Genomic DNA, 25,529 nt, shown 5'->3' with positions numbered 1-25,529 from the left:
AAGGAGATTTTCCCTCCATTTCTTCCACAGGAGTTTCATAGTATTTGATTTTGTTTTAACTCTTTAGTCCATTTTTTAGTTGATTTTTATATGTGGTGTAACCAATTTCATTTTTTCATGTGCATATCCAGTTTTCCCAACACCATTTATAGACTCTCTTTTTCCATATATTTATACATATATATTTTATATATTTATGTGCACACAGTTGATATCCATATGTATGAGTTTATTCTTGTTTATTAGCCTATGTGTCTGTTCATTCTACTACCCATTTTTCTAGTTATTTTTGCCTTATAATGCAATTTGATATCAAGAAATATACCTTCACCTTTGTTCTTCCTAGATATCACTTTATCAATATAAAGCCTTTCAGGATTTCATGAGTTTTAGGATTGCTTTTGTTTTGTATTTCTGTGAATATGCCATTGGAATTATGATAAACATTGCCTTAATGCTATAGATGACAATTTAAAGATTTTTTTCAAAGAATTGTTGAAAAATACATATGAGATTATTTTCAATTAACTAAGTAAAATTCTAATTAGGTATTTTCAGATGGAAAGCTTGTGTGTGTGTGTGTGTGTGTGTGTGCTGTTGTTGTTGTTGTTGTAGGGAAAGGGTAGAAAAACTAATGGGTCACTTATAGATCCAAAAGTGTACACTGCATGAAAGAGATGGAGTACAGGGGTCTGAGGGTAATAGGAGAAGAATACTTAGGTAATTTGCTTTTGCACAATAAACAATTCTTAGCTGACAAACTTTGTTTTGAAAAGTTTCTTATTTTAGGCACAATATTTCTTGTCTTATTTAAAGTCTTTAACTTTATATGTTAAAATACCGTTTTACAAAAAAGGCTATGATTTTAAATTAATACATACTAGTCAATAGCTCTGTTTGCAATTCCAAAATAGTGATTATGAATCTAAGAATGGCTTGTATAAGTTTCTGTAACAGCCCAACTCATATTGTTTAATTTGTGATTTACTAGAATTTTAAATTTATTTTACTTTCCAATTAAAAGTGCAATCGTAACAATGACGACGTAACTTGTTACCTCTTTTCCAAACCAAGGTTCCATGTTGCTGATTACTGCTTTCTTATACATCGTACACAATTGTTTACTTCTACAACACACATATCAAGCAACTATGTCAAACATATTCATTTAAAAGGCTGTGTCATGTCTTTTTATCTTTGTGTCAATATCTAGTTTATGCAAAACTATTTATAACACAATGCATTTATTTAAGTCCCTCTTCCCGCTGCCCTGTTTCTTTTTTCCTGCTTGTCCTATCATTCCTGAGATTGTTAGCTCTTCTGAGGATGAATTTTGTTCTGCTTTGTCACTTGTATTTCCTGTGCCTGAAAGATTTCCTGGCACTGCGTAGGAGCTCAAGAGAATTTTTTTGAGTAAATGAATGAATTATTTTTTAACTAGTGAAATCCTCATTAACAGGATAAACTATGATAAGTCAAAATGTCATACTGCATTACTAACAAGACAGTAGTAGTATTCAAAATATGCTAATAGAAATAATAAATCTGTGGCTTAACATGGATTGACCCATAACTGCATTCATTCATACATCAGAAAATTTACCTTAATCACCATAAAGAGGGAACTAAGGAAGAAAGGAGAAAAATAGAGGAAATGATGGAAATGTCACAAGGAAACTCCCTATGTAGCTATCTTAAACAAAAATGTCATTTTTTTAAACAAAATCAGACAACAGGAAGAAGGGCAGGTCCTGCCTGGGAGGGAGGGAGTTGGTACCAATGAGAGAGGGGAGGAGGAGGGGAAAGTGTGTGGGATGGTGAATATAGTGCAAGTACTACACATGTACATAAATGGAAAAAATGAAACCTGTTGAAACTATTACAGGAATTTATATTAAAATATTTCATAATATATGCTCAACAGCTGAACTACGTTTATAATTCTGGAACAATGAAAACAAAAGGACTAAGGAAAATGATTTCTCGGGCTCTGCCTGAGTTCATTCTACAGACACATTTAATTAACATGAGTAAAGACAGAAGCATTTTTATGAAGGCCCCTTAGCATTGAGGTGATATATTTCTCCCATTCTCTTATTTTTTTTTTTCATTTTTCTTTTATTATTCATATGTGCATACAAGGCTTGGTTCATTTCTCCCCCCTGCCCCCACCCCCTCCCTTACCACCCACTCCACCCCCTCCCGCTCCCCCCCTCAATACCCAGCAGAAACTATTTTGCCCTTATTTCTAATTTTGTTGTAGAGAGAGTATAAGCAATAATAGGAAGGAACAAGGGGTTTTGCTGGTTGAGATAAGGATAGCTATACAGGGCATTGACTCACATTGATTTCCTGTGTGTGGGTGTTACCTTCTAGGTTAATTCTTTTTGATCTAACCTTTTCTCTAGTTCCTGGTCCCCTTTTCCTATTGGCCTCAGTTGCTTTAAGGTATCTGCTTTAGTTTCTCTGCGTTAAGGGCAACAAATGCTAGCTAGTTTTTTAGGTGTCTTACCTATCCTCACCCCTCCCTTGTGTGCTCTCGCTTTTATCATGTGCTCATAGTCCAATCCCCTTGTTGTGTTTGCCCTTGATTTAATGTCCACATATGAGGGAGAACATACGATTTTTGGTCTTTTGAGCCAGGCTAACCTCACTCAGAATGATGTTCTCCAATTCCATCCATTTACCAGCGAATGATAACATTTCGTTCTTCTTCATGGCTGCATAAAATTCCATTGTGTATAGATACCACATTTTCTTAATCCATTCGTCAGTGCTGGGACATCTTGGCTGTTTCCATATCTTGGCTATTGTGAATAGTGCCGCAATAAACATGGATGTGCAGGTGCCTCTGGAGTAACAGTCTTTTGGGTATATCCCCAAGAGTGGTATTGCTGGATCAAATGGTAGATCGATGTCCATCTTTTTAAGTAGCCTCCAAATTTTTTTCCAGAGTGGTTGTACTAGTCTACATTCCCACCAACAGTGTAAAAGGGTTCCTTTTTCCCCGCATCCTCGCCAACACCTGTTGTTGGTGGTGTTGCTGATGATGGCTATTCTAACAGGGGTGAGGTGGAATCTTAGTGTGGTTTTAATTTGCATTTCCTTTATTGCTAGAGATGGTGAGCATTTTTTCATGTGTTTTCTGGCCATTTGAATTTCTTCTTTTGAGAAAGTTCTGTTTAGTTCACATGCCCATTTCTTTATTGGTTCATTAGTTTTGGGAGAATTTAGTTTTTTAAGTTCCCTGTATATTCTGGTTATCAGTCCTTTGTCTGATGTATAATTGGCAAATATTTTCTCCCACTCTGTGGGTGTTCTCTTCAGTTTAGAGACCATTTCTTTTGATGAACAGAAGCTTTTTAGTTTTATGAGGTCCCATTTGTCTATGCTATCTCTTAGTTGCTGTGCTGCTGGGGTTTCATTGAGAAAGTTTTTACCTATACCTACTAACTCCAGAGTATTTCCTACTCTTTCTTGTATCAACTTAAGAGTTTGGGGTCTGATATTAAGATCCTTGATCCATTTTGAGTTAATCTTGGTATAGGGTGATATACATGGATCTAGTTTCAGTTTTTTGCAGACTGCTAACCAGTTTTCCCAGCAGTTTTTGTTGAAGAGGCTGCTATTTCTCCATCGTATATTTTTAGCTCCTTTGTCAAAGATAAGTTGCTCATAGTTGTGTGGCTTCATATCTGGATCCTCTATTCTGTTCCACTGGTCTTCATGTCTGTTTTTGTGCCAGTACCATGCTGTTTTTATTGTTATTGCTTTGTAATATAGTTTGAAGTCAGGTATTGTGATACCTCCTGCATTGTTCTTTTGACTGAGTATTGCCTTGGCTATTCGTGGCCTCTTGTGTTTCCATATAAATTTCACAGTAGATTTTTCAATCTCTTTAATGAATGTCATTGGAATTTTGATGGGAATTGCATTAAACATGTAGATTACTTTGGGGAGTATCGACATTTTTACTATGTTGATTCTACCAATCCATGAGCATGGGAGATCTTTCCACTTTCTATAGTCTTCCTCAATCTCTTTCTTCAGAAGTGTATAGTTTTCCTTGTAGAGGTCTTTCACATCTTTTGTTAGGTTTACACCTAGGTATTTGATTTTTTTTGAGGCTATTGTAAATGGAATTGTTTTCATACATTCTTTTTCCGTTTGCTCATTGTTAGTGTATAGAAATGCTAATGATTTTTCTATGTTGATTTTATATCCTGCTACTTTGCTATAGCTACTGATGATGTCTAGAAGCTTCTGAGTAGAGTTTTTTGGGTCTTTAAGGTATAGGATCATGTCGTCTGCAAATAGGGATATTTTGACAGTTTTTTTACCTATTTGTATTCCTTTTATTCCTTCTTCTTGCCTAATTGCTCTGGCTAGGAATTCCAGTACTATGTTGAATAGGAGTGGAGATAGTGGGCATCCTTGTCTGGTTCCTGATTTTAGAGGGAATGGTTTTAATTTTTCTCCGTTAAGTATAATGCTGGCTGTAGGTTTGTCATATATAGCTTTTATAATGTTGAGGAACTTTCCTTCTATTCCTAGTTTTCTTAGAGCTTTTATCATGAAATGATGTTGGATCTTATCAAAGGCTTTTTCTGCGTCTATTGAGATGATCAAGTGGTTTTTGTCTTTGCTTCTGTTAATGTGGTTTATTACGTTTATTGATTTTCGTATGTTGAACCACCCCTGCATCCCTGGGATGAAGCCTACCTGGTCGTGGTGGATAATCTTTTTGATGTGTTGCTGAATTCGGTTTGCCATTATTTTGTTGAGGATTTTTGCATCAATGTTCATTAAGGAGATTGGCCTATAGTTCTCCTTTTTGGAGGTGTCTTTGCCTGGTTTTGGGATAAGTGTAATACTGGCTTCATAAAATGTGTTTGGCAGTTTTCCTTCCCTTTCTATTTCATGGAACAGTTTAAGGAGGGTTGGTATCAGTTCTTCTTTAAAGGTCTGATAGAATTCAGCAGAGAATCCATCAGGTCCTGGACTTTTCTTTTTGGGGAGACTCTTGATTGCTGCTTCAATTTCATTTTGTGTTATAGGTCTATTCAGGTGATTAATTTCCTCTTGGTTCAGTTTTGGATGATCATATTTATCTAGAAATCTGTCCATTTCTTTTAGATTTTCAAATTTATTTGAATATAGGTTCTCAAAGTAGTCTCTGATGATTTCCTGGATTTCCATGGTGTTTGTTGTTATCTCCCCTTTTGCATTCCTGATTCTACTAATTTGGGTTTTTTCTCTCCTCATTTTAGTCAGGTTTGCCAGGGGTCTATCGATCTTGTTTATTTTTTCAAAGAACCAACTTTTTGTTTCATTAATTCTTTGTATGGTTTTTTTGGTTTCTATTTCGTTGATTTCAGCTCTTATTTTTATTATTTCTCTCCTTCTATTTGTTTTGGGATTTGCTTGTTCTTGTTTTTCTAGGAGTTTGAGATGTATCATTAGGTCATTGATTTGGGATCTTTCAATCTTTTTAATATATGCACTCATGGCTATAAACTTTCCTCTCAAGACTGCCTTAGCTGTGTCCCATAGGTTCTGGTAGGTTGTGTTTTCATTTTCATTGACTTCTAGGAACTTTTTAATTTCCTCTTTTATTGCATCGATGATCCATTCTTCATTAAGTAATGAGTTATTTAGTTTCCAGCTGTTTGCATGTTTTTTGTCTTTACTTTTGTTGTTGAGTTCTACTTTTACTGCATTGTGGTCAGATAGTATGCACGGTATTATTTCTGTTTTCTTATATTTGCTGAGGCTTGCTTTGTGCCCTAGGATATGATCTATTTTGGAGAAGGTTCCATGGGCTGCTGAGAAGAATGTATATTGTGTAGAGGTTGGATGAAATGTTCTGTAGACATCTACTAGGTCCACTTGATCTATTGCATATTTTAGATCTTGGATTTCTTTATTGAGTTTTTGTTTGGATGACCTATCTATTGATGATAATGGAGTGTTAAAGTCTCCCACAACCACTGTGTTGGCGTTTATATATGCTTTTAGGTCTTTTAGGGTATGTTTGATGAAATTGGGTGCGTTGACATTGGGTGCGTACAGATTGATGATTATTATTTCCTTTTGGTCTATTTCCCCTTTTATTAGTATGGAATGTCCTTCTTTGTCTCGTTTGATCAATGTGGGTTTGAAGTCTACTTTGTCAGAGATAAGTATTGCTACTCCTGCTTGTTTTCGGGGGCCATTAGCTTGGTAAATCTTCTTCCAGCCTTTCATCCTAAGCATATGCTTATTTCTGTCGGTGAGATGAGTCTCCTGTAAGCAACAAATTGTTTGATCTTCTTTTTTAATCCATTTTGTCAAACGGTGTCTTTTGATGGGTGAATTAAGTCCATTGACATTAAGTGTTAGTACTGATAGGTATGTGGTGATTCCTGCCATTTAGTTATCTTAGTTGTTTGAAGGTTTGATTGTGTGTACCTAACTTGATGTTACTCTCTACTGTCTTGCTTTTTCTTATCCTGTGGTTTGGTGCTGCCTGCCTTTTCATGGTTAAGTTGGGTGTCACTTTCTGTGTGCAGGATCCCTTGCAGAATCTTTTGTAATGGTGGCTTTGTGGTCACATATTGTTTTAGTTTCTGCTTATCATGGAAGACTTTTATTGCTCCATCTATTTTGAATGATAGCTTTGCTGGGTAGAGTATCCTGGGGTTGAAGTTATTTTCATTCAGTGCCCGGAAGATCTCACCCTACGCTCTTCTTGCTTTTAATGTTTCTGTTGAGAAGTCTGCTGTGATTTTGATGGGTTTACCTTTGTATGTTACTTGTTTTTTCTCTCTTGCAGCCTTCAATATTCTTTCCTTAGTTTCTGAACTTGTTGTTTTAATGATGATATGTCGTGGAGTAGTTCTATTTTGATCTGGTCTGTTTGGTGTCCTGGAGGCCTCTTGCATTTGTATGGGAATATCTTTCTCTAGATTTGGGAAATTTTCCATTATTATTTTGTTGAATATATTACGCATTCCCTTCGCTTGCACCTCTTCTCCTTCTTCGATGCCCATGATTCTCAAGTTTGGTCTTTTGATGGAGTCGGTGAGTTCTTGCATTTTCTTTTCACAGGTCTTGAGTTGTTTAATTAATAGTTCTTCGGTTTTTCCTTTAATTACCATTTCATCTTCAAGTTCTGAGATTCTGTCTTCTGTTTGTTCTATTCTGCTGGATTGGCTTTCCGTTTTGTTTTGCAGTTCTGTTTCGTTCTTTTTTCTGAGGTTTTCCATATCCTGGCTGTTTTCTTCTTTATTGTTGTCTATTTTTGTCCTGAGTTCATTTATCCATTTATTCATTGTGTTCTCTCTTTCACTTTGGTGTTTATACAGTGCTTCTATGGTTTCCTTTATTTCTTCTTTTGCTTTTTCAAATTCTCTATTTTTATTGTCTTGGAATTTCTTGAGTGTCTCCTGTACATTTTGGTTGACCCTATCCAGTATCATCTCTATAAAATTCTCATTGAGTACTTGTAGTATGTCTTCTTTTAAATTATTCTTGTAGGCTTCATTGGGTCCTTTGGCATAGTTTATCTTCATTTTGTTGGAGTCTGGCTCTGAGTTTCTGTTCTCTTCATTCCTCTCTGGTTCCTGTACTAATTTTTTGCTGTGGGGAAACTGGTTTCCTTGTTTTTTCTGTCTTCCTGTCATTGTCCTTGGTGTTGTTACTGTCCCTGTACTGTGTGTAATTAAGTATTTTCTAGCTTGTAATAATAACAATGGTAATATTGAGAACGGAAGAGTGAGCTGAGATGGAAAGCAAGAAGTTAAAGAAAAGGGGAAAACAAATATACAGACAAGAGGGAGAAAGCAGAACAAGGTATCAGACAAGAGAGTTTCAAAGGTATAAACAGGGAGTGTTAGTGTACTAATCGACAGTAAGCTGAACAGACAATAGAGAGACAGAGAGAGGATTGAAAATCAAAGATAAAAAAAATAAAAAATAAGTATATGAAAGTAATATCTATTTATAAAAATGAATTAAAATAAAATGGAAAATAGGAAATTAAAAAAAAAAAAAAACCAAAAAACTTCCAAGTTTATATGCAATGCAATTTCAGTCTTAATAATTTGGATGTCCGTCTTAATCTCCAGTCCTGGAGTTGGTGCCTCAGATGTTGTTCTGTAGTTGTCTCATCAAAGGGGATGCATAAAGTAGAACAAAACTACACTCACACACACACAGAAGAAAAAATTAAAAAAAAGCCCCACCAAGTGTCCCCAGTTCAAATGCAATAGTTTCAGTAAGTTTTTCGGCTTGCAGGTGTAATTCGGTTGTTCTCTCATCAAAGGTAGGGAGAAAAAGAAAAAAAAGCGTCTGGAGACAGTTCTGAGAGTGGTATCTGCAACTGTGGCTTGCTTGCCTGCTGCTCTCAGCCTGTAGCTGGCGGCGTTATTTATGCAGATCTCTGGGGTGAGCTTAGCACTCACCTGGTCCCACAGGCTTTGTTTGCTCAGAGTTCTCCTGTGCGGGGGAGGGGGGCCCCTGCTACAGGCTTTTCCCTTTCCAAGCACTGGGAAAGGCGACACTGCCCCGCTGTCAGGCCTGCGTGTTTATTTACAGTTCACGTGGGAAGTGGGTCTTCCCTCCTCTCACAAGCGTCCCTGCTCCTGGTTGCTGGTGCTCCCCGCTCCCGCCAGAGCCTCTCCGGCCCGCCCAGCTTGTTTATTTACAGTCCCGGGAAGGGTTCCCTTCCCCCAATCTTCAGCGCTCAGGGCGCCCCACCCTCTTTCCAGCGTGTCTTAACTGTTCTTATTGCTTAGTACTCAGTTTCTCTTTTTTTCCCGGGTGGAGGTCAGTCTGTCCAGGGGGCTATGCTGCTCTGGCCCAGGCTTGTCTGTGGGGGAACCGCGGTACCGCGAAGCTCACTTGGTCCGCGTCTTCCCAAGCCGTATGGGCGCCGGCCACTGGCGGCCCCGGGGGCCTCCTCGGTTCTCCATTTAACGTGAAGTGGAGATTCTCTGCACCGGCTGGAGATGTGGAGGAGTCAAAGTTATGCCTTTTCTCGGTGATTATGCCTGCAAAGTGTGTCTCCAGCGTCTCTCCAAGATTTCACTATAGGAGGCTCGCTTTCTGCTTCCTACCTCTAGCCGCCATCTTGGAATCCTCTCCCATTCTCTTATGTGCTTTCTTCTCACCTACCACAATCAGGACAGGAATAATTAAGAAATAAGCATGAAAAATTTTCCCAGAGATTTAAATAAGATGATGGGACTTACTGGCTAAATGTCCATCCGGTATGGATAAAGCAAAATTAGAGGGAGAACAAAAAATAACATAATATCTCATGCTAGAAATTAAGCAATTTTTCAGATTACTTAAATTATCTAAACTGATGCAAATATTGTATTTTTCATATAATTCTTTATCTGTCACAAGTAATGCTGATGTTAAATCTCAATTTATTTAAACATCTGAAAAGTGCATTTAGTTTTGAAAATAGTTACCTCTGTGTCCTGAGATTTGAGTTGTACAAAATGTTGCTTTCTCTACTGATATCTCTTTAAGAAACCTGATACATATCTGGAATATTGACCAAAGCCATTAATATATGTTTAGATATAAATGCACTTTCATTTTCTAATTTAACACATTGCCATTTTTATTCATGGATAAACAACAAAAATTTAATTTTTCAAATGCCAATTGTGCTCAAAATCTGCATGTTATTCTAAAGCAAAGCCAGCCTTTACACCTAATATTATTCATTGAGGAGGAAAAAGAAATAAAACTTACATTGCACATTACACAATGTTCAAATGTGGAGAGGAAAATATTCTAAAGTTAACTTACTAAGGAACAGGATGATCTCAAATTACAAACTGAAAAACTGGTATTAAAATGGAAGCTACTGTTAAATCTTGCCCCAGAAATTGCAAATTTTGTTCAACATCTAAAGATGTAGAGGTTTGTTTAAATATTAGCACTATATATGTTAGTTGTAGAAATAGGTCTTCAAACAGAGAGATGTTGAAATGTAACTAAGGGTATGTAAAGGATCTCAAGTCAGTCTGTCCTGGATAAATCAAGACTGTGTGACAACAGACATTTCCCCTCTTACACTCCACAGGGAAAAATTTGAGAGCCCCATCAACTGGACTCAGGGATTATGATGAGAATATACCACAGAAAAAAATGAAAAGACAGAAGTTAAAGCCACAGTTAATTTAATTCACAAATAAGAATAAGACTCAGCCAATTTTCTGAAGAATTAACACTTAGTTAGTATTCTATTTTGTAGGGTGACCAAAAGATTAATTTGTATTTGACATTCACCCTCATCAGCTGCATGCAATAAGGCTCCTTGTGTGAAAGCCTCAGCTAAAGAATAGTGAAACTTCCTTGATGAGTCAACTGATCATGTGAACTTTGGTTCCTGACATCTAGTCATTTGGGAGAGCAGATAGGGAAGAAAAACACTTTGAAGAAGCTGTATATTTGACACTTGGTCATCAAAGATCTTTGAGATTAATTAGATAAAACATTCTAAAATGATCTTATGGTTATCATACTCTACATTTCTAAAGGTTTTATTTATTTTGTACATAACCCTACTTCCACTTTAATTAACAGTCAATGAATAAATGTATGCTTAGCAAAACAGAACAATGAAAAATTACAAATGCATATTATATAATTCAAAATTTAGGCATTGGTATAACTATTGTCATCAATTTATAAAAGTTGATTTCAGGATCTTAGTGACATTTTTATAATCCTAAAATAGGACAATTTTCCCACTCAAGTTCAAATCACATGCACTTCTATTACAGTGAGAAATCAAGCTTCTGTGTTCTTTAGTTAAAAGAGAAGAAAGGGCAGAGAGACAGAAGAGGAAATGCGCAAACAAAGCTGAGGATATTGTTGGTTAAGCAATATGGAAATCTTACATTCTGGGATTATCTCTACCTAAGAGGTGCAAGCACAGACCTACTACAGACTGTTTGAATGGGCAAGTGGTAACAAAGAGTTGAGCATCCTTAGAGATGAAAAAAAGAGGAGTAACAGGTCGAAGGAGAGGAGGAGAGAACTGTCTCAGATGAGATTTTCTAGCAGTTAAACTGAAAAAGCAGAATAAATTCTAGAAGCCAACAATTATCTTATTAAAAGAAAGCAGATAAACTATGTGATTTAACAGAAAGCTAATACTCTAACTTGTAAGGAAATATTTGAGCAGGAAATTCAACAGTAACTGCTATAATTGAGCTTATCAAAATTATCAAGTCATTTCTAAGGTTTAATAAATAGAAGATATAAAAAGTGTGCTGTGCAGAAAATAAAGGAGACAATTTCTGACCTCCATGACTTACATCTTAAAGAGCAACATGTTAACGAAATAGCACCAGATGACAGACAATGAGTTCTTTGATCTATTAGGATGCCTCTTCCCCAACTCCTACAGCCTGGGGCCCAAACAGGATTCAGGAGTGGTTGAAGACTTATACTTAATTCTATTGTCTCTAAAGAAAAAGCAAGTATAAGAACCTTTCTTTTTTTTTTTCCCTTATCCTCATATTTTTTTAAGCTCAGGGCCTCCTGCATGATGAGCGAGCACTCTACCACTGAGCTACACCCCTAACCCAAGTGTGAATATGTTAATCACCATTTTTGTTTGTATCAATCAGCTTTTCTTATCTATAACAAAATAGAGATAGGCTAACTTTGTAAAGAAAAGAGGCTTGTTTAGTTTTGTAAGTTCAAGGGCATGAAGCTGGCTGGCACTGACTAATTTCTGGGGATGGTCTCCTTTCTGATAGTGTCAAGGTAGCAGATGGCATCAATAGGCAAGAGACAGAGAGTAAATATGTCTATATTCTTTGTCTGCATGGTCACTTTCTCTCTATTTATAAAGCCACCAGGATTCAAACATGGGGCTTCGCCCTGATAACCTTATCTAACCTTAATTACTTCCCAAAAACTATACCTGTAAACACCATAATCTTAGCAAGTTTTCAACCTCTTAATACCATTAACATACAGCTTTGGGGGTTACCTCTTGCATTAGTTGAAAGAGAAAAACCATATTCAACCCATAGCACTAGCCAACCCAGCGTTTGAGTAAGGAAACCTATATTGTATATTCATACTAAGAATTCATTCCGACAATCAGGATATCCCCAATGGAAACAAGTCAGTGTATTAAGTTTGAAGCATTGTGATTTCGTTTAGTTTTGTTTTATTTTTTCAAATAGATCTTTTCTCCAAGAGACTCTGCACATCTGGTCTGTGATATAGTTCAGTTAGTTGAAGCTAAGGTCATCTGACATCCTTCATTTTAATAAGATCTCAAATTTCAAAAGAATACTCTCATGAGATGTACATTCCCAAATCAAAATTTCAGATAATATTAGATAAGCAGAGTGTGTTCAGGTGGAAAGGATGTCCCAAAAGGGAAAAAGAGGATTTAAGTTAATTGTCACTCTGTCATAAAGCATTTTTCAGTCTTTGGGAAACAGTTTTGGGACCTATAGAGATTCTTCAGCTTATTTCCTGGTCACTATGGGCTGCCAACACTGACTGTAGCTCAAAAGACTGCGCACTGTACTTGACCCCCCACCCAATAGTATGAAGGAGAAATTGTGATGCCAGAACAGAATTTAACCGTTATAGGAAGGAAGCTTATTGCTCTTAATGAAAAGACACAGGCTTTTTATTTGCTAGAAGGAAATTGCCACGACCTGAAAGTCAGAAACACAATTTGTTTAAACTACAGAAAGAGTTAACTTAATTAGTTTGGAAACAGGAAATTTTGATGACTCAAATAAAATGTACTGTTTCCTGTTCTACTTTACATAATTCAGTCTGCAAAGATTTCCCTTATTACACATATCAGCTGCAATCCTCTTATGCAGCTGACCCTCATTAATTAATAATTGTATGTCATGGGTAAGATGAGTCTCTAAGTCAGCCTCTTTGTTGGGCAGATTTAAGGTCCATTAAGGTATATTTAACCCTGAGTGGGGAAGAGAAGTAATTAGGATCGATGAGCTAGAAATCAAGCACCTTGGAGTACTCAAGGCTGTAGTTGTCTGGGAAAAGAATGCCAGCCAGGATTTGAGATGCACTGATATTCTTCCTTATTGTAGGGGAATAACATTAACCTCTATAGATACCAGGGGCATCAATTTTTAACATCGATGTATATTCAGTATTTTTTTAATGTCTTGCATGTAACGATATCAGACTTTTAGGGAAGATGAAGCCTGGTAGATAAAATTACATATTCAATTATGTATAACTTGGTTTCTCTTGTATTGGCTTTTGCAAGTGTACTTGTTACTAAATAATATATTTTTAATTAGTTCTGTGAGCCTAGCACTCAGAAGTTGACTTGGGCCCTCTCTAGAGGCCTGTTAGCCAAATGACCTGTTTTGGGTTATACGGCTTTTTCTCCCTTAGGCAGGACAAATGGCATGTATTTTATTCAAACACTGGTCTTCAAGGATTTATATCAGTTTTATTTAGCCCCTCCCTCCAACTTTCCCCCAACCATCCTTTGCCATTGTTCTACCTCTTTTCTTTCTTTTGGCTACTTTGCTTTCTAATTTCCACACTCTCTATGCCCTTCCTTTTAGCTGGGTTTCATATCAAGTGGCTTAACACATCTCAAAGACATTTTTCAACCCTATTTTCAAAATCCTTTCATACTTAAGGACATCAGGGACAAGAAATACTTTATACTAGTAATGTATATTTCTACCTACATGTATATAACTGATATATAACCAATTTGTTCAATACATTATTTTAAAATTGAATCAAATCCCTTAATGATAAAATACAACTTTAAATCTGTATTTGATTCCATAAATGTTAATTGTTTTGGCATTACCTTGGTGCCATATCACCAAAACATGTGGTATGTAATACTAAATTCCTGTATAAACAATATTTTCAAGAAATCAGAACATACCAATGACATTCATCTATGAAAGGACTTAGATCATAGACCACATTTTTTAAGAAGCTGAAAGAGCTTGCTCTCTTTATTAAAGTTAGACATAAATGAGCTAATGTTACTTGTTTAGTTTTTGGAGATTGAGGTGATCAGGTGGCAATTGAACTGTGAGTAATGAAAAGCCAAAGATAAAAGAGAAAAATAATAGGGAAGTATTTTCAACATTGTTTACCTAAAGCTAAGGGTAGTTTTGCTCAGGCTTAGTGGCTTTATCCTTCTGTAACACAGCACAGAGAACGGCTAAGAAGATTAGTGCTCATACGTATTAGATAAGTGAATAAATGAGCAGATCATTTGAAAGAAAGCCATAATGCTCCATGAGCTTTAGGATACCCTAACTTACCATTCCCACCAGATGAAGGAAAAAGCAAACAACCCACCTTTCCTGGTTATCTTTATATTCCTACAATTGACATTTATCTGTGTATAAGTCAAATAAGCTCATGACCTGCTGACTGTCACTTTTAAAAACAATCTATGTAGAAAGATCCTGTGACAAGATGTTCTGCTTGTGGCATTTCTTATCAGCAAGATAGTGTGAATTTGTTCACTGCATTAACTTAAACACTTGTCTTTCACTGGGAAGAGGAAGAGAGTCAATTCTTTCATATTAAGATGGAAACAGATGTAGGTCAATGGGCAATGAGCATGAACACAACACTCAGGTTGCATACTGAGAGTTGGCATAAAAGTCTATTAGTTGACAGGTGTAGAAGAAGCTTTCTTATCATCATCATCAACATACATTTATATTTTCTCTATTTTTCCTCTTCACATCTAGCTTCTATTTTAATTATTGTTTTGATATTATTTTCCTTTATAAATCTTACTAATAGATATACAACATAAACTCCTAAAGAAAAATAAAACAATCTCTATGAATAAAAATACAATTAACAAAATAATAATGCAATTTCTTCCATTTTAACCAACTTTTTGATAGATTACATACAGCATTTATGAAGGAAATGGAATAAGAATTCTTTACAGTAAATCCATATAAGTGAGACATGTAGATAATATTACTATAAGAAATTTAATATATTAGTTTCCCATATAAATAGTGTATTGTAAAAATACTGCATTTGTAAGAAAATCAGGCAGTTAGTAAATCATATATCCAAATTAGTTATCCATAAAAAGAAAAAGGAAAAAATTAAAATATATATCAAGGAACTTAAATAGTATGAGAAATCATCTAGATGATATTTGTAAAGAGAATATACCACCTACCCTGCTCTCATAGTACTTAAATTCTATTTGGTTAGGCAGAAAACTGAAAGTAAGAATTATATTTCACCAGGCACACCAGTGACTCATGTCTATAATCCTAACTACATGGGAATCTGAGACTGGGAGGCTCATGGTTGGAGGCCAGCTTAGGCAAATAGTTTGGGAGACCCCATCTCCAAAATAACCAGAGCAAAATGGACCAGAGGTGTTGCCCAAGTGGTAAAGTATCTGCTTTGCAAGCAGGAAACTCTTGAGTTCAAACCTGAATCCACCAAAAAAAAAAAAAAAAGAATAATTAAATTTCTTCTTTCAAGTGGTGATAATTAATATGAAGAAAATGAAAAGATAATGTGTCTGGATGGTAGTTGACTTATAGGTGAGAATGAGAACATTTTTCATTGTTTCTTTTTAATGTACTGTATGGTACTGGGGATCAATACAGGGCCTCAAACATACTGAGCACACACTCTACTGCTAGCTACATTCCCAGCTGTGAGGACATTTGAGAAGTTGATAGGTGGTAGCTGGCCATATAAACATCTGGGGTGATGTGCTGTAGACAGAAGTGGGAGCAATGGCCTAGAGGAAGAAGTAGTGCAGAGTATGCTCAAGAAAACAAAAAAGGCTTTGTGGTGGACATGGGGAAGGAGTGGAAAGATGTAAGAAAACATCCATTTACAATCTGGAGGGTTTTGCAGTTCAGAGTGAGTAGTTCAGGTTCTATTCTAACTTTATCAGGAAGCTTTGGGAGCATTGAATACAGTTTATATACAGTTTTCACACAATGAAGTTACATTTCACACTATAAAGATAAATTCTGCCTTATCTTTATTTGCAATAAAAAGTTAGAATGTTAATGATAAGCTTAAAAGAAGATACAATGTTTTAGTATTCATCTGTCAAAAGTATCAAATACCTGGGTTTGTTCTTTCTTTGAGCTTCTACTTCCATATGTTTTTGTCTCCTGAGTAGAAAGCAAGGTGAAAAGTTTGGAGAAAGAGATTCTTTGAAGAGACAAGAAAGTTGGAATAAAATTATTGGCCTTAGAATAAAGTTTCTGATCTGGATTTCTTCAATGATTTTTCTAATAGGGAAAATAGAAGAGTGTGAGCTCATCTGTAGCAAAGCCAAGTTTGATTTGTTTTCCCTGTAAATCACAGATAATGACCATCAGAACATATGTCATTCTTGCATATTTTTTCTCTTTCTGCCTAAACAAAGCATGAATCTGAGGGCAGAAAGCAATTTCCAGAAAAAAAAAACAAACAAAAAAATGGTAGCAGGAGAATGCAAAGGAAAAAGAGAAGATTGAAAAATAAAATGAAATTACAAAAAAAAGTATTCAATCTTATTTATGATTCTATGCCCAGCAACCATATTTATTTAAAAAAATGAAGCTTAATAAAATAACTTGTACTTTACACAATAATTGGGAAATGTGTTTGCAATTTTGATGTGAGAATACTAACCTTTTCATCTTTTCCTAAAAAGTCAATTTACAAATGTTGGCAAAGAGAGAGTATGACAAAACAAGTAGCAAAAAATAGCTTTGGCAAAGGTAACAAAGATAAATATCACTTATCTACTGACATCAGCAAAGATCATTCCAGAATACAAACAAATAAATAAATAAATAAAAGACTGGTCCTTCTTAAGTGATGCTGTCCCTGCTTCTGGCTCCTGGCACAGTGTTATTACCTTGTAGGTTTCTGAAGAACAGATCTCAATGGTTCAAGCTGTTCCGCTTTTTTTTTTTTCTGGTGCTGCCAGCACTCCTGGGACTGATTGCTTACTGGAGACCATGGTAGTTCTTCATAAGCAAGGAATGATGCCTCTCTGGATATGCTTATTACAAAATTGATTTCAGTATTACAACATACTCGTTCCCAAAAGGATATGCCTGCAAGGTCAGGAATTTTGGTCTCAGTAGTACTTCAGTCCCAGAACTACAATTCCATTTTAACCCTAGTCCTTAGTGGAAGAGCCTTCCCTCCAGTCCTCTTGTTGAATTCTATTTCAGCTGTTTCATGACCTTTTCTTGGCACTTGGCCCTTATAGAGGCTATTCCAGCCAGCTAACATGCTTTAATAACTTTGAAAGTCTAACAATTGGCCAGCAGTTTCTTCAATTTCCCCCAAGGAGAACGCTCTGCTTATATGTATCATATGTACATTAGCTCAACTCCTTCCTACTAATGTATCAATCTCCATAATATTTCAAAATATGTGTTTGGGAAATGGGGAGGTAATTCCCTAGAGACTGATTCTGTCAAAATATTCTGTTTCATAAGCAAAAATTATAATTAAAAATAAGTCTACTTTCAAAATGAAGTACAATCCAAACAAGGACAACTCTCATTGTCCTGAAAAATAGTTTTAAAATTAGTGGTTTTGTGCAGGAAGGAATGGGCATAGTTAAATTAAGATTATGTGGAAAATTCTTAACTGATGACTCATTATTATTGGGTATGAAAATATAATATTCAAGTAGCCTAATGCAAAAGCAAAATGACAAAGGATATACAGAAGTTTCAGAAATTTCAAAAATTTTTCTTTTAAAAAAGCATACAGAATAAATTGAGCATGACACATCACAATAAATTCTAGAATAAGAAAACATGAAAAAATTGTTAAACAGACTCATGATTATAAAAGGAAAAATATAGTTTAGGAAAATGTGGTAAAAAAAGGAGTCACTACATGTGAATAAAGAGTTAGAAGGAGAATTAGTATCTATAGCTGATTTTTAAAATTAGTTCCAAAATAATTAAAATTAGCAAGGAATGAACTATGATTTTATATAAATATTTTCTTTTTTACATTTTGATAATAATAAATATGTAGTATATGATTCTGGTTAATGAGAAAACTAAGACAAATTTAAAATGTGCTTTTAAAAAGTTTTATATTTATTAATAAATAAAAAATACACTTTTTCCGAGTTGTTTAGGTAAGCAGGTACTGAAACCTGCATTTTATTAAATATATTTCAGACTTTTTCAATTGAAATTAGATTATTTTCAAGTTTGCCCAGCAAATTTGTGTCTAATCAATTTACACACTTCAGGCTTTTTAGCTAAACCTGCCTCCTCTGTGTTGGGGCTACGGATGGGTCCAAGTGTGTGGGCTGCCGCACGTTCTCGTGTGTGCCTTTGTGTACACAGAAGTAATAAGCCCTTTGCCATTCTGCCAGGTCTGGTTGAAATTAGCCTCTGGGATCAGAAGTTATTAATGGAAAAGGATAGGGCAGGCTGACATAGTGATTTTATGATTCTATTGTCCTAGGAAAGTAGGCTAATGAGGGTTGACTGGTGCAAATAAAAATGATCATGAAATGCTCCAGGCACCACACCTCTATAAATAGTGAAGAAAAACAGCCTATAAAACCTGTCCTGCTGCCACTGATGCTGGCTGATAAGGTGAACCCATCCCACTTAGAAAGGAGAATGAGATAATCCTCTCCCCTGCTATTTGTCCTCTTAATCCCTTTGACCCTGAGATGATCTTCACAACTTTTTTCTCCCTGGAACAAAGGAGAGTGATATGTGACTGTTTCCTCATTGTTTTGTTGTCTTGAATAATTTAATGCACTAACTTTTCTTATTATGACTATAAAAACAATTCAGAAGTGAATTCAGAAGTGCTTAAGTGATTTTCATGTAGTGGAGGCAATGTTGAAAAGGTGCCTAAGGTGAATAAGATATTCTCTAGCAAGTAATTTTAAGTTTCAATGAATGAGGTCAAATTTGGGAGCTGTTAAGATCTAGTCAGACCTCTCTCACCCCCAATTTGTATAAGTTCTCAGAAGTGTCTTTGCTTAAGTATAGGACACTATTTGAATTTTGATAGCAAATGCATACATTTTGTGGGAACATACTATGAGCAAACTATATCAGATCCTGTGGGGACAAAGATGTAGAAAACCAACAGGAAAGGTAAATTTTTTCAGAAAAAATGTATAGCTCACTTCCATGGTTTATTGGAACTACATATATACTAAAGAAGACAACATAAATCAACAAAAAATAATGGATTGCTTAATGGATGGTGTGTGGAAACTGATTGACTATTTTAAAAAACTATAAAAGTCATTGCATAAAAGTGTAGGAGAGTATTTTTTCAAATTACAAATATGAAAGAACTTCAAAAACCAAAGCAACAACTTAAGGAAGGCAATTATATCCCCAAATTAAGAATTTCTAATTACTATTTTCTTAGGCAGCCCCTCTCATCTAGGTTACTTCAATTACATGATGTATTTTACTAATTTTGAAACTCTAACACAATCTATCTTTATCTCTTTCAAATTTCCTCTGACATTGCATGCTGTTCAGGTATAAATTACCCCACTTCTTACAGTGTAGCCCTCAATATTAATAGGTGAGAGTGAGGATAATCACATATGCGCATTTAAAAGATAATGATACCTTAGGGAAAGGTTTTTCTAATTTCCAAAACCAACAAGAGGTTTATATCTAGAAAAGGCATAGTGTCTTTGCAAATCAACAAGTCAACATTTAAAACATATAATTCAAAGTACAAACAATCATGTAAAGAAATGATCAAATGTGTTAGTAATGAGAGAAATGTGGCTTACCATTTTAAGGCAAACCATAAATACCTTGTATAGTTTGTTGTTGTTGTTGTTTGTTTGTTTTTGTTCCTGGGAGTCTCACAAGGTCCAAGGCAACTACCCTACCTCTGAACTACATCCCCAGCCCAACATACCAACTGAAATCTTTTAGAATGGTCATAATTGGAAAGCTAGATGATATGAAACCTTAATGGAGACATGAATTTAAGAATCTTCATTAAGGTCTGGTTCCTGGTGGCACAGAAATATAAACGATCGGGGTTCTCATCCCCAGAGGAGTGAATAGACATTATATGGTTGACACAAGCCAATCACAGTCAAATTATAAAGGTCTGGATATGTACACAACAATAGATAGATTGAAAAAACAGATTTGTGTAAAATAATAATAATGCATATTAATAATTAGAATGATGTACATTACTATGCCACTTAAAATTGTGAATTATATATTTAAGCCCTATATTACATATTTTTCAAGATCACTTACCAGTACCTAATTGTGGTATCTAGATTAGATTGGATGACTACGAGATGGGAAGTTTATGGCTGTAAGGAATAGGAATAAAGGAAATAGAAGCAATTTTAATATGTTACTATTCAAGACATTCCTTGTCTGAAACAGTTAAAATAAAGAACCATGGTATGGGAAATATAATTAACTAAACCAGGTCCCAACTACCAAAACAAAGATATTCTCTTGACCCTCTTCTAGATTTGTTAACTTTCACATTTTTTCATAGCATTAATAAAGAAGTGGTTTCCCCTCTTAGAAAGATATAGGGAATGATTTTGTAGTGTTGCTATCTACCTCAATTGTGAAGTGATCAGGTTTAATTTGGTTTTCCAATTACTATTTTCACATGAAGCTCATTTTTCCCCAAACATTTGCCTAAGCCATCTCTCTTTATGTCACTCTTTCTTTCTCTACCCCTCAATCTTGTATAGAGAAGAGATAGGCAAATTATTTCCTGTGGGCATAAACTTAGTGAGTCAATTAAAAAGAGTCTTTCCTTGAAGTATATCATGTTGCAAAATGATACAGATTCTATAAAAATATGCATGTGATTAAAGCAATGTATTTCAAATAATTAAAAAAAAACTTAGACCACCATCACTTCTCCGGCAACCCTCTCTTAGGGCCCCTCCCAGCTTTGGGGACTCTACTCTGCTATTTTTCTATCTCAATAAACTCTCCAGCTTCACTCACAAAAAAAAAAAAAAAAAAGAGCCTGAAAGCCAGGGTGTGCTAATAAGAGCAGCCACAAGGCCCTTCACAGGAACAATAGCCAATTGCTTACCATGTAGTCAGCATTATTACATCTTCACTATAGTTAAAGAATTTGGCATTCATAAATCATTAAGCAGGCTCATGTGTTTATTCCTGCAGAAATCACCTCTGGAAATCTGCCCTGGAATTTTTTTTTTTCACTTAAAACTTGGTTGAACTAGAAATCAGAAAATTCAAGTCCTATTCACTACTCAAAATTTACTAGCTATGACAATTTAAAGACATTTTAACAATTCAGAGCTTCATTTTATTTCATTTAAATATGCAGTTTATAATAATCTGATTGCCTAAACAATGGGATTTGAAAATGTGATTCCTTGATGCCTGGAGCTTATAGAATGAAATGATTATATAGTCTCTATATAATCCCTTTCTAATGGAGGTGGATTAATATTATACAATTATAAATTTATATACATCTTAACAGATACATAAGGGAGTCTTGAAAAATCACTAAGCTCAGTAGTTTAGAAATGAGAGTGAACATTGATGAGGTGCTGTGTCTTGCCAAGAACTCATAAGTACTTAACCAGGGACCATAAGCCAAATCTTTGGCTTTAAAATGACTATTTTACATCAAAATTACAAAATTAGACAACTATGCTGTCTGACTTTAGAAGCTCAAAACATTTCTCACACACACATTAAAACCCCAAATTAGAGTAACTATTAAGTGAGTGAAATAAAGTATTATTTGTGTAAGGAACTGTTAAAATGAGCATTACTATTACTGGTATGAGGTTTTTGGTTTCTGTCTTTTTTAATGCTCACCAGCAGGACTTCTTTATTAGTTTAGCAAACAGATATTGTTTTCCTTTTTTCTCTTTCTTTATACTATTGTTGTACTGAGGGTACATTGTTCTTACTGTTAGGTCCCTGTCATTCTTGGGGTAGGCAGAAGGTCCCAAGGCTAACACTGAAACCAGATCCCCCGGTTTATGACCGCTTGCCAAACTTCCCTGCTTGTTTCCCTGCTTGCAAAATCTCAGGAACTTCCAGTTTCTCAACTAGCCAGGCATGTTGACCTGTTTCATCTGGTGATCATAGATAACTGGAGACCAGAAACTCTCTCCCTCCCTTATGGCTTGGCCTCCCCTATAAAGCTTACCACCCATTCCAGCCAAGCTGCTGCACCCTGAACCCAAGGGTCAGCCCAGCAGTCTGTACTTTCAATAAATCTTTCTTTTCCACACTTGGTGTGGTCTTTATTTGGCAGTTGCTTACACTTACTACATATCATAATTGAATTCACCCCCTCCGTCATTCTCCTCTATCCCCTCCTCCCTCCATTTCTGGAATAGTATTAACGTGTTTCATTTTTCCATTTTCATATATGTGTACATAATATTTCCATCACATTCACCCTCATACACCCTTTCTTTATATCCTTCCCCCTCCCACTTGGACCAACTGCCAGGCAGGACCTGTTTTACCTTCCTTCTCTCCGTTTTTGAAAAAAGGTATTGTTGTTTGTTTAAAGTAGCTCTACAGGGAGTTTCCTTATGACATTTCCATGTATATATGATTCATGCCTTCCATTTTTCTCTTTCTATTTTATTCTTGTTCTTATGGTGATTTCAAAAGGTTTAAAAATTCTATATTGGCAAATAGTTATGTTAGGTTGTATAGAGAATTGTCAGTCACATAACTATGTGTGATGGTCTGCATGACATTTGCAATGCTGGACTGAAACACTGGAAGACCTGAGTATATGGATCACTGAAGCTGGCATCCCAGAAGGGAAAGGAAGAGAGAACAGATATTGAAAATGAGAGTATCAGTGAAGAGAGGCTTCTCCCAAATTTGCACTTTCACCAGTGGACATGAGGCTGCATTTGAGTAGCCTCAGTCCAGACTTCCTTGAATGAAATCAGCTCAATAGTTAAACAATACTCTTTTGCAGTGAGAATGTACAATAAAATTTGACTCCTACAGAGCAAAGAACCATATGGAATCAAGAAGGTATTCAAAAGGAAAAATGAAACCTTATGCTACTCAATGTCCTTGATTCTACAGATTTCGGGCTCCAGAGAAAAAGAGCTGAAAATGTATCCTGGAAACTACATGTAATTCTAACCTTGCATAGAAACAGATTTTTAATTGGTCAAGGAACACAAACTTACATACTGTATTTCTTTAATTTTATAATATTTTTCAATATTTCTTATTCTATAAAATAGTGAAAAACAAAAAAGTAATCATACTCTACTTTCAAAAAATGACATTAATTAGCTCTTTCAGGAAAAGAAAACAATCAGTAGAACATGTGATATTCTATATATCTATGGTATTATGACAATAGATTTGAATTTTCAATAGCAGACTTATAGCTCTATAATTCAGGAACAGTAAACAAAGATATCATTGTCATTTTTTGTTACAATAGACAGGAATTTCAGAGGTATTGTAAACTAAGAATGAAGATATGTGCATTTTTTTCATATGATTTTTGGCCAAAATTAAAACATGATTACTTAAAAGTTTATTAATTACTAAATTAAAACAATGTACAACTGATTGCAGGATTTAAAGAAATACAAACTGTGCAAAGTTAAAAAGCTTCACCAAGCTGTAATTTAATATAAAATGGCCTAATTAAATTTAAACATGATGAAACCAATCTGGCACTAAAATAGCATAAATTCGTATTTTTGAATCCTTTTTCAGAATAAAGTGTTCTGGGGGATTTATACACTAAAGTAGAGTTACTTTCCAAGATCTGATAATTGTTATAAACAGCACCACTGGTATGGAAAAAAAATTGCTCAGTTGAACTCATTCATTCATCAGGATCCATGATTTGGCAAACACAAAATGGACTGGATTTTAGGCGACACTCATCCCTTGCCATGAGCACCCTTACAGAGGGAAAATCTAGCGCAATTATAAACAAAATCCCTGCCTTAAAATACTAACAGCCCTGAAAAAGTCAAATGCTGTCAATTTGCTCCTTTATTATTGTCAATCAGCCAAGAAATTTGTAATCATGAAATTCCTTCCCATGTGAGATTTCAGCTAGAAAGGTGGGTTTTCTTTTTCATATGCATGATTTGTGCGGTTTTCCTTTTCAAATTCAGAGGCATAAGATGAGGAGTAATTGGGAAAAATCATTCACACAAAACCTGGAACTCTCTCTTCCATGGAAGGGTAAATTCCAGTGCATGATAATTTAAAAAGAAGTCTTTTCATGGCTCTATCTTGATTCATTAAACATCACGTACACTACTGAAACCCTAGCTCCATTTAGATAATGTTTATTGATATTGTGTAATAGTGTTCATAAATGTAGTCAGCTTAGAGACAGCTCAGCTTTTTCTAAACCAATGTAAAGGAGAAGTTGTTATTCATTTGTTTCTCCAAAAATAAAAAGGAAAACACAAATAGCAACAAAACTCACAAACATGTTTTTTAAGCTATTTTAAATAAATACCAACTTCATGAGTAGATTTTTAACCAAAAGGAACACCCAAATATCCAATAAGGTATCAACCTTCTTCTTTTTCATGAGATTAAAAATATAAACTTGAAATTTCTGCTAATGATTCAACATCGAGGACCTAGTGACAGCAAGTGTTGGATAATATGCTGAGTAATTAAAATGTGGAGTTATATTAACAATAAAATTATTTTAATCTTTTAAAAATATTTCCCCATTTTAGAAAGACCCATGGTGATGGTTTATGCAAGTTTTAAGCAGTGAAGTAATCGAAGGTCCTTAGTTGTACTTCTCAAAATGTAATGCACCCAGTTAATCCTCCAAAAACAGCCAAAGGAAGACAGTGATTCACTGTTTTGTGCATTTTGGTTAGACTGGCTTCTGTCAAACCAATCAAATAAAGGGCATTTCTGTACAGTATACAGTGATAATAAGTACAGTCATCTGACTCATTCTGTAATCCACTGGTTCCATTTTCTCTTGCTCTACAAGCATTCCTATACAAAAGCATGATATTCTGATGCAGTGGAGACAGCAGTTCTGCCATGTCTATCTTCTCTAGGCTTGGCAATATTTTTTTTTTCCTTTCTCCTGAGTTGCCACCATCCAGAGTTGCTTTATTCCATATCTTTTTCTAGACTGTAGTTGGAGTAGGTATGGAAATAGAACAGAGTAGGTGATCTGAAGAGACATTTAGAAAGTAGAATATCTGGGGCCTGGAAATATCTGAGAATGTCTATTTGCAATACTGCTGATTGAAAAGTTTTTTGAATTGTTCCAAGAAGTTATAAATGACCTACAAAGGTATGGAATGTCATGGCATAAATATATATGTCCTACCAGAAACCTGGACACATTATTAGGAGCTGATATATTTGAGTAGGAGTACTTGTTGAGGTTAATGTTGAAAACAGATTTAATATGGAGCAGTTGGGGAGGAGAAAGTAGAAGAATGAAGCTGAAGCTGACCTAATATTCCTGAACATATATATAAATGAAACGAC

The sequence above is a fragment of the Castor canadensis genome, chromosome 4, assembly GCF_047511655.1.
Source record: "Castor canadensis chromosome 4, mCasCan1.hap1v2, whole genome shotgun sequence".
Taxonomy (NCBI): Eukaryota; Metazoa; Chordata; class Mammalia; order Rodentia; family Castoridae; genus Castor; species Castor canadensis.
Note: the sequence above shows the minus strand (reverse complement) of the source record.